This window comes from Panthera uncia (genome assembly GCF_023721935.1).
Source record: "Panthera uncia isolate 11264 chromosome C1 unlocalized genomic scaffold, Puncia_PCG_1.0 HiC_scaffold_4, whole genome shotgun sequence".
NCBI lineage: Eukaryota > Metazoa > Chordata > Mammalia > Carnivora > Felidae > Panthera > Panthera uncia.
Window position 1 is genome coordinate 42,091,273 of NW_026057585.1, and position 11,162 is coordinate 42,102,434.

The 11,162-nt window shown below is 41.0% G+C and overlaps 1 protein-coding gene across 2 annotated transcripts in view; it reads right to left on the minus strand.

The window, feature by feature from the left end:
- The window catches only part of ST6GALNAC3 (ST6 N-acetylgalactosaminide alpha-2,6-sialyltransferase 3), a 535,521-nt gene that overhangs the window by 306,923 nt on the left and 217,436 nt on the right, over positions 1 to 11,162 (minus strand). The window lies entirely within an intron of this gene.

Genomic DNA, 11,162 nt, shown 5'->3' on the forward strand with positions numbered 1-11,162 from the left:
CTTTATTTCTATATCTAGCACCTGCTACAGGCAGGAAGCTGCCTGTGCTGTGAAAGGCTATGCAAAAGTTAAGACTCAAAAAGCTAACAATAAAAGTAGGAAAAAAATCCATGCGAAGCAGCTTAAGAACATCCCCCTTAATGGGTTGCCATGGAACAAGAACGAGAGCAAATGCATCTGACTGGGGTGGGGAAAGCAGAGATGTATTTGAGATTGAGCTGGATAAAATGCATGAATTTTAATCAGTAGAGATATGTGAGTGAAGCTTTCTAGGTAGAGGGAAGAGAGCAAGGAGGCAAGAAAACATGGGGTGATTCATAGCTACACAGAACTTTGTCTTCCTGGGGCACAGAGGATGAGAAAAGGCTGGAAACAACAAACGATAACTTTAGGGACTGCCTACAACACCAAGCTGAGAGGTCTATCGAGGGTGGTAGGTGATAGAAAACCAAAGGAGGTTTTGTTTGTTGCTTGTTTAATTATAATTATAATTATAACTGTTATAAGTTATAATCAAACGTCACTGTTTAAAATGTTTTGAAGCAGGGAGGAACTAAAGACAGACAGCAATGAGTTAGGAGGCTATTCTGACTGGCTAGGACAAAAGTAATGAGGGATGCAAACTAGAGCAGTGGCAAGGGGAGTACAAAGGTAGAAAAAATATGAGAAACTCAACGTAGGTGGTAAGCAGAGAACATGGCTCCTGATTGGATAGAGGTGAGATGGAAAATTTTGAGTCCATGTTACTACAAGAATACTGTTTATATTAGGAGAAACCAGAGCAGTCAGAGTAAGAAATGATTTAAAAGGGTACGAAATGATTTAAAAACCCTGGGCTTCCTAAGTCCTAGTTTTTATCCAGATGGTGGGTCACCTGAATGGAGCCATCCAGGAGTCAGGTGGAGGGTCAGGTCTAGAGCAAGAAGAAAGAGCAGGGCAGAGGGCAGATGTCAGGAACAGCCATGCCTTGAAGTCCAGGGTGAAGACACAAAGAGATATTCCTCCACAAAGCTGGGATTGGCCCTCAATTCTTCTTCAAACTTAAAGGAAGCCAAATAACTATCCAGGAATGACCTGATGTATGTTGTTGTGTTTCCAGCTTATCACTTCTTAGTGAATAAACTTCGTTTTGCTCTTCACAGAATGTCCCAAAGTAGAAAAGAAACCCAAAGCCGGCCCCTGTTCCTCCCTGGCCATGATCACAGTCTCTGCAAGGACAGGAGACTAAAGCCCCCCAGAAGTCAGAGACCCCAAAGGAGGTCTTAGCTCTTGCTCAGCTCCGTAATTTGTAAAAGCCCCGTCCTTCTGTCTAGCCAGCCTAATTTTCCAATCACCTGCAAGTCCCTTGAGTTCTGCCTCCTCAAAACCCCTTATCTCACCACTAACTACCACAGCCTTACCTCATTTAACCTTCTAATCATGAAAAACTGTTTTAATTTGCTCCTCTGTGGAATCATTATGTCCACAACATTGCAATGTGTCAAGGTAACAGCTTAAATGAGGTGATGGATCTTACAAGTTTAAAGGGACATAGACCAGAACAGATGGCTAAATAAAAGCAAAGGGGCCAGTCACCCATTAAGTAAACAGGTAAGAACCTTTTTTATCGCCACCCGGTAGCTTGTTGCAAAACAGCAGTTTTCTTTGAAGGAGACCCAGATGGGATTTGTGTCTTTGTCTATTCCAAAGCCCTGCGTGGCTCTCTGGTTCTACTGGTTGCTGCACTACATTGCATGGATAGGGATTTGGGGACAAAGGTACAGAGGGCCTTTCTGAATTCACAGATCTCGCATAGCCACACATACATAATGCATACATGAGAGGAAAATAAATCAACCATTTTGAGAGCAACTTCAAAATGGAACGAGATCACAGTTGTAAAAGCCTGCTCCCTAGTAATCCATGTCTGCCTCCCATGTTTCATCAAAGGGAACCAAGTAATGAGCACAGAGAGGATAAGGGGAGCAAATGGAGAGTGGAAGCCAGACAGACTCCTCTGTGCTTGACCTGGAATCATATTCTGCGGTGGGCAGAGGTGTTCCTTTCATAGCTCAGGCTTTGCCTGGACCTGATTCTTTGCCTTTCTTTATGTTTCAACATTCTTATTTAACATGAAAGCATTCTCATAGTGCTGATATAAAACCACCCTGAAATTTCACTAGAAAAGGTATAATTTCAAACACATCCTGTACTCCAGACAGCAAGGACAGCAGGACACAGCATTGATGTGCATCCTTCTAGCAGTCATTCCTGCCAAATCGTGACCTTGAGCTTTAGCAATTACAATAAAAACCGTGGATGAGGCTTTTTAAAGTCTACCACACCAGAAGGCAGTGAGAATGTGTGTGTGTGTGTGGGGGGTAGGGGAGGGATGGGGAGTTGGGGAAGTAACAAAATACAAATGTGTATGATACATATGAACGTATTTATTCCTTCAAGTCATATGCACTCATTGGGCCCATATTCTGTGTAGATTTGGTGAGGTGCTGAAAAGGAGAAATAAAACCATAAAAGACAGACCATGCTTCAAGCTTCCAGAGAGATACACCTTAGAGCAGCTGGCAAGTAAACAGAAATGTGTAATGTCACCTATCAAATGAGGTAGTAGAGGTACACACAGGGCACTGCGCCAGCCCAGAGGAAGTGGGAAGGGTTGTGGGTGGGACAATTCAGGGAATGCTTGTTTGGGGAGGCAGTATTCAAATGGAGTCCTGAAGAATGAGGAGGAGTTAGACAAGTGGAGATGGGAAGGGCATTCCAGCAGAGGGAACAGCATAGACTAAGGCCTTAAATTGGTCAGAAATTTGCAAATCTCTTGGTAAAAAGAACACACAGACGGTATGTGGGGGAAGATGATGGTAGGGAAGCAGACAGGGTGCAAACCATAACACAAAATATAGTAAGCCAGATACACTCAGTCAGATGCAATTATCTGCCCCATCCATCTTAACATTAGGACAATGAAAGGATAAATGCATAAAAGTGCTATGCTTTATAATTCTAAATATTCTTCATCTCTTATTTGAAATTGCCATCCACGTTGCCTTGTTTCCAGTAACTTAAGTTTATTCCATCAGTGGCTTGTTCTAGCAATTGTTTCGAGTCCATCAACACTCAGACAAGGAGAAGACTTTTTTATATGTGTTCTAGGTCTAACAGTCTGTGTATGGAAGTGATCACTGCTGCCTTGCTGAAGTAATCAGAGCCTCTCCTAGATCCAACAGCCAGCAACTAGGTGAGAAAAAACAACAGTAAGTACTCATCAAGTTTATAATGTGTAAAACTCACTCTGACAAACTCTTCGTACTGCAAAAACTGGCATTACATTTGATAGGTCATTCCTTTAAGATAAGAAGTATGAATGTTAGGGGCATCTGGATGGCTCAATGTAGAACATGTGACTTTCAATCTCAGAGTCATGGGTTCAAGCTCTGCCTTTGGCATGGAGCCTATTTAAAAAAAAAAAAAAGGAAGAAGTATCAGCTTCTAAGTGACACAACAGGTGCAAAATGCAGAGCACAGTTCTGGCACACAGGGAGCACTCAAAAATGGGAGATGTTATTATGATGATGTAACTACTAACTGTCAGAGCCTTGTTGGCCATTAGCCAGTTGGTAAGAATTGGCCAGCCCATGTGAATGCATGAAGAAAACTTGGAGATATCTTTTTCTCAAATGTTCCAAGCAGCTGCACACCCTTGAACCACTCAGTGCAACTTAACCACACAAGCTCTGATAGAATGTCACTGTGCCCAAATAGATCTGATGAATTGCTTTAGGGAAAGCTCTCTCCTTTGTTCCTCATTTTGGGCAAGTCTGAAGGGGCCTTTAACAGCTGAGACATTTAGAATTTAATCCCCTCTGTGCTGCAAAAATATGCATCAAAAATGTGGCATTCTAGTTGCTTGCTCTTTAGAGTTGGAATATCATTTATCAGACTTATAACAGAAATACCTATTTCAAAATAAAATCCACAGAGAATTCATGATTTAGGGAGAAAACAATTGCCAATATTTGTACCTAGCAAATTTGCAAGCTATATTAACATTTGTATGTTTTTATTCTTTCTACCACAGAATTAGCCTTTAACCTCAAGATAAAATCTTTATCTTTTAATATAGTCAGTTGCTAGATGTTTTGTTTCCTTTTCATAAATGATAAACAATAGTATAAAGCTATATTTTTTATTTAAATAGTATTATTTAATGACTGAAGTAGTTGTTTTCTAGGGTAAAACTGTATATATTTTTGTCCATATGCTGTCATTTATCCAATAACAAATATTTGGGTTGACTGTGTTATTTATATCAGTACTCAAACACCTCACACATTGACGAGTGCCTACCCATTGCGTATGTGTGACCTTATCAAATACAAATTCTTCTACCATATAGAAATTGTGTCATGAAATTAATTCTACCTTGTGTCATTGGCCAAGCTCCAAATGTGGTTCTCCCAAAATACAATAAAGCTGCTTCTCATTTGTACAAGGATGAATTAGCAAAGCTCAGAGTATACAGATAAAATCTTCATTTGTTCTGTTTATCTATTGAATCAACAAACTGGATCCTGCTTATTAAACTATAGTGAACTCTGGAGAAAATATCACCCATTTGTTGGGAGGGGGGTGAGGAAAGGGAGGTGATAACAAGAGGGTCAGACCTAATTTCGTGGAGTCCATACTTAGGCAGCACAGCTGGTGATAAAATCATTGAGGACATCTAGGAGAGTAGGGAATGCCAAACAAGGTCAACATGAGAGAATAAGCAGCACTTCACAATCCATAAAGCTGTTGAAGAAAATGTGATAACCTAAAAGAAATACACTTTGAGAGTAGGCTTTGAGGAGGGCGGAGGGAGTGGACCTAGAGAGGCAGAAAGGAATCTGATCGTGGAAGGTCTTGTATATCATGCCAGGGAATCTGGACTTACACCACAGAAACCAAAGAAGGGGTCTAAGTGTGAGATAGGATCAGGTTTGATTTTGGAGAGTTCACTCTGGACATGGTGTGGTCAATGAATGAGGAGGTGGGAAACAGCCTGTTGGAAAGACAAGGACAAGAGCAACATGCACCACATCATCAGATATCACTAATAGACGTTAAATTCTCAATATGAGAACTGCAATGGATACTTTTAGCAACTGGCTGTCCTTGTCCTAGTAGGGGCACTAGGATTAAAGTCCAGATATAGTGTATATGTATGAACAATCATCATAATCTTTTTTTAAAACTTATTATTTTGAGAGACAGCATGCACAAAGGAGTGTGAGTGGGGGAGGGGCAGAGACAGAGGGAGAGAGAGAATCCCAAGCAAGCTCCACCCTGTCAGCCCAGAGCCAGATGCTGGGCTCAAACTCACAAAATGGGAGGTGACGACCTGAGCCAAAATCGAATCAGGCATTTAATCGACTGAGCCACCCAGGTGCTCCAATCACCGTCTTAATAGAAGATAATATTTAATGAGTGCAATTAGTTGGAGAAATACTTGTGTAACCCTCATTTTCCACACAAAGGAATAGAGATGTAGAGAGGGTGAGTGACTTGCCCAAGGTCACAGAGCAAGGAAATAATACACACAGGCATTGAACTCAAAGCCTGTGTTCTAGTATGTGTGTCAACTAAGTTGTCCATTTTACTCATACCAAAGGGAATACTCTCAGAGGAGTGGTTCAGAGATTTTAAAAACTGGCACTAGCCCTAAGTAGATTTTGTAATACATTTTGTCAATAAACAAAATAATTCATATGGAAAATTAAGTGGCTGATCTGAAGCATGGTAATTATATTTACCTCAAAATCAGTAATTTGTGGGCAAATTTAATTCTGGCTTTATTCCCAGTATTAACAAGACAACTTCAGGGTACTGTTGGTTAGCACTCAGGGAAAATAAAGCAATTATTCCTCTACTCCGGCTACAGAATATTCGGTGCCCTTTGTCAATCAATGGTATGGAGCCCTATTACAGGTAGTTTGTAGGGACTAACATGGTAAAACAGACATGCCTTTCTTAGCTCCACAGTTCTGCCGTTTTCTGTTTATTCAATGAAGATGCAGCTAAACAGCATAATGTTGACGGTTTCATAAAAAAAAATTAAGTAATAGACAACCTTCAGTATGGTGACCTCCTTTAAGAATTTGGAACCCATGGCAACATGTCACCATCAGACATAGGTAGAATCCAGCAAGAATTACAAAACCCACAAACGGAAACCAAGGCAATACAGTTCTCGTGGGCACCACTGTCATATGTTATTCTGTACAAAAAGCTAATCCTAGGGAAAAATTGTAAGTGGCCAAAATTTCTTCAGGTTTTTTTTTTCCCCAAAGGAGACTCCCTATAGTTGTAAACACTGCAGAGAAGCTCAAGTTAACCTGAGCATTATAAGTCTGTCAAGATGACATGATAAGAGGTCACACTGAACTTTGACACCTATATTAAAACCATAATGAAAACCGTCAATGAGGTTTTTGTGTGCCTACACATTTTTTTCTTATTTTATTTGCAGAGGGGATTTAGGTTTTCTGCCCTGATTTGATTTTCAAACTGCTAAAATATCAAATGAATACAATCGTGGCTACATTGACTTGAGTTTATTTCATTTTGAAAAATTATATAAAACCAGTTTATCCCATTTTGCCTTTCATCTTTATCGTACTGCTTCAGCACATGCCCTTTCACATGGCAGAAAGGAATCAAAGTTCTTCAGAAACATAAGATAGAGCTGAAGATTGGTATTGAGTATGTAGAATGAAGGGCCCAGAAAGCAAAGTCTCTCAGTGTGGCTGTGCCAATAGACACAGAGAATTTTAATCCAAAGGGCAGGTTCTCATGATAAGAACATCAGAGATTGGAGTAGATGGCCCTGAAGTTACCTCTGTTTTTCATTAAATTCTTGAACTTAGGGGAACAAATATCCCCTAGTCTGCCTGTTATTGTCTCTCCATACCCCTGGCATTCTGTAGAGGGAAGGGAGGTGCTACATAAGCAGACACAATGAAGATGATTAGGTAACCAGGGCAAGTGATTTTGTTTTATTTTCAGTCACCTAATGGCCCACTGGCCTTTGTTGGTTTCTGCAAACATTTGCTTGGCATATTTCATTCTTGCAGAGATGAGTTCATCTCTTAGAATCAAATTCTTACTTTCAAGGTGTTTAGTAAACAGAAGGATAAAGTCTGGGGATCCTGGTGCCATTAGGGAGGAGGTCATTCCCAGAGGCACCACGATAAAGGCAAGAATGATAACCACGAAGACAATGATGATGGGGACCCTTTCTTTTTCTGTGAATCTACAGGACATTAACATTGTACAGCATATATATTTACAAACACTTTCAGACCCATCACCCCAAAGGATTCTCCCTGTAATCAGTGAAGTAGAGAGGGAAGTGGGGGTGCTTGGAAGTCTCATGCCCCTCTGTCCTTTCATGCCTCCCAGTTTCAAGCTTGCATTTCACCATTCTCTAACGCTCCTTTGCTACCCAGGTCCTGTGACGTTGTCCAGACTGCTCCCCACTGGGAGCATCTACCCATCCTCATCTCTACAAGTTCACAAATAATTCCACTCAAATGGTGTCTCCTCCTTAATGCCTGTATCCCTCCCTGGCTTCCAGGTCATGGATGAGACTGAGCCGAGATGGAGTGGATGGAGAAGGAAGATGGAGGAAACAGGAAAGGAGGAGGTGGGGCGGGGGCGGGGGTGAGAGATTGGGGGAAGGGAAAGGTTCCCCTCTAGTTTTGTTTGCAATCAGTCGTTGAGAATGTGAACAACATCTGAGAAACATCTCGAGCACCCTCAAGCACAACTTCTCGAATTTGGAAGATATTCAGTCAATATGTGTGGAAGAATGAAAAGAATGAAGGAGACAAGGAAAGATTGAGGATTAAAGATTATCCTCTCCTGGGGCGTCTGGGTGGCTCAGTCAGTTCGGCTCAGGTCATGATCTGTGGCTGGTGAGTTTGAGCCCCATGTCAGGCTCTATGCTGACAGCTCACAGCCTGGAGCCTGCTTCGGATTCTGTGTCTTCCTCTCTCTGTGTGCACTCCCCCACTCGCACTCTATCTCTCTCAAAAATAAATAAACATTAAAAAAAATTAAAAAAAAGTATCCTCTTCTAAATTTAAGCAGTAAATTATCTGAAAAGTTTCAAATTGGGATCATTAGGGGAAATATGTTTTCTACACAAAGTATTCTTTTCTTTTTTCCTCTTAATTCCCCTCGCTTGTAGATCTGACGTGGGTATGGTGGGGCGGTGGGGGAAAGTGTTAGGATGGGGGAATATAAATGAAGTAAGAAGAACTGGAGTATTCTGAGAATTGCTTGGAAGCTTGCAGATCTGAATGGCAGCAAACCTGCTTAAAGCAACATCCTTTATAGGGTACATAATGAAAAGACTTAAAGAATGCACTTTTTTAAAGAAAACCAACTCTTGTCTCTGGACAACACTTAAAGCTAGAATCCGACTTCAGTGAATGAGACGTGGGTAACAGAAGGATACCTGTGGTAGTAATAAGGACGATGACACATTTTCTGAGAGGAGAGACTTGTGCTCAGCAAGCACTTTACAAAGATGAAACAGATTCTCACCAGCAGCCTATCTGTAGACTCAAGGTGGTCAAGTTACACTAAATGAGTCAATATATGTCAACTTGGGCACATTGTTCTTAACCTCTTTGTGCCTGTTTTCCCACCTAAAATTGGAGAAATAATAGTGCCTACCCAATATGATTGTTAACAGGTTTTTGTTTGTTTTTAAGAGAAAGCATGTCTTTAAGAGAGAGCATGTGAGCAGGGGACAGAGACAGAGGGAGAGAGAGAGAAAATCTTTTTTTTTAGATATTTTTAAGTGTTTATTTATATTTTGAGAGCATGAGAGAGAGACAGAGTGTGAGCAGGGGAGGGGCAGAGAGGGATGGAGACACAGAATCCAGAGCAGGCTCCAGGCTCTGAGCTGTCAGCACAGAGCCCGATGCAGGGCTCGAACTCACGAGCTGCGAAATCATGACCTGAGCCGAAGTAGGACACTTAACCGACCGAGCCACCCAGGCACCCCAGAAGAAGCTTTAATGATCATACGAGAGAGAAAATCTTAAGCAGGCTCCACACTCTTTGCGGAGCCCAACTCAGGGCTCAATCCCAGGACCCTGGGATCATGACCTGAGGTGAAATCAAGAGTCAGACGCTCAACTGACTGAGCCACCCAGGCGCCCCCTATGATTGTTAATGGTTTAAATGATTTACTACATAAGAAGAACCCTAAAAGCACTGCCTGGCAAAGGGAAAGTGCTCAGTAAATGTTAGCGTTTATTGTTAACAGTATTTCATCAACTCTAAGATACCATCAATTGTTAGATACACAGTTACTCTAAATATGGTAAGAAAGAAAAGCAAGATGGGAAGTCTAATAATAGACCTCTGCAAAGAGCCAAGACACCAAAATGAGATTTCCTTAAAGTTAGAATATTCCAGAAATAAAGCTGCCATTCAGAAAGGCACAGCAAGAAAAGAGAAAGGAAAAATAGTCTCCCCTGAGAATTCGAACCACAGGCAGGTACTCATGCAGGTTTTTGATACAGCTTCACACTACTGGTATGACTCAAGAAAAATCGCAGTAAATAATTCAATTTAAAGTGGTCTCAGGTTGGTAGTATCCCCAGGTGACCATTTGAAACAACGCAAATCCTATCTGGGAGAATTTAGCTTTGTTGCAGGCTGGTAGTGACTGCAAGGTGGTATGGAGTATACAAAGACACCTCCCTCTTAGATATGAGAAAAAAAAAACATTTTAAAATCAATGAAGTATGGTGGTATCAAAATCATTGTCGTCACCATTATCATCATCATCATCATCATCATCATCCTAGAGAATAAAAAGAATCAGGAATGGGATCAGGATTATTTTAAACGCCTATCCCTTACCCTGTACTCTAAAGGAGCCATAACCACAGTGCACAAAGAAAGAATAACAAAGAGTCCGGGAGTTCTCCGGGACATTGGAATTTGCCAACATAAATGCCTTTTGGGTGTTTTTCCTTCTTTTTGAAGTTGGAAAGCCTTCTTTCCTTGACATGGCTAGGTGACCCTGCACACACATGCATGTTATAACCCATCCATACACAGATGTCAACTGTGGCACCTCCCAGCATCTCCCTCGGGAATAGACACTGTCCTCTCGTAGGTTGAAGTTGAACCCTGGCAGAGGAACATATATATTCAAAAGTCTTTGCTGAACACAAGTAGAGTTTTGCCAGAGCACAGGCCTCCTGGTGATAATAAATTGTACTGTGCCAAGAACAGGTGAATTTCAAAGTAGGACAGTTTCCCCGTCAATTCTGGGCTTCATATTGCATTGGCAGTAATTTGAATCACCCATGAAACATAAAGTATATTAGTTTATTACTTATGGTCTCCTGTGCTAGAATAGCAAAGGCAGAAAGATATCCACTGTTAAGCAGAAGCCTAGAAATACATGTATAAGGTCTGTCATCAGTGAGTCTTTGATATATATTTTTATCATAAACAGATCAGTCAATGCCATTATTCCCAACAGCCTACAAGCCTTCTCTATTGAGATGTCCCAGAGGCAACTCAAATTTAATAGTCCAAATCTAAACCAATGATATCCTCCCTCCCCAATCATCTCTTCCTCATCTATACTGTCCCTCTACATAGCTACCACTAAAGTTCCCTGAGAGCCCCAATAACTAAAATCTCACCCTACACCATGACTTTGAGCATCTTAATTTTCTTTGTCCACGTTCCTCATCTGTAAAATCTTAAAGTCATTTTGAAAATTAAATAATGAGATAATACATAAAAGGGTCTAGCTTAGTGTCCAGCACATAAGAGGCAATCAACGATCATTAATTTCCTTTTTTTCTTTTTTCTCCTCAAATTAGCTGCACCAGCTCTTCTGCCTTCGTGGAACATCTTCGTCTTTCCTTTCTCTGTTAGGAAAACTGCTAATCACTCTTCAAGACCAAATCTAAGTGTAATCTCCTATGAAATGGTCCTGACCCTCCAGGAAGATTTTAGAGCACTTTGTTCTGAAGCATACTTCAAATCATGTGGTAATTATTTGATTACCAATCAACCTTCATCATTCAACCGAATTCAGACCCCCACATTCTCCTCAGACAGACACTGCTAATCAACTACAGCAC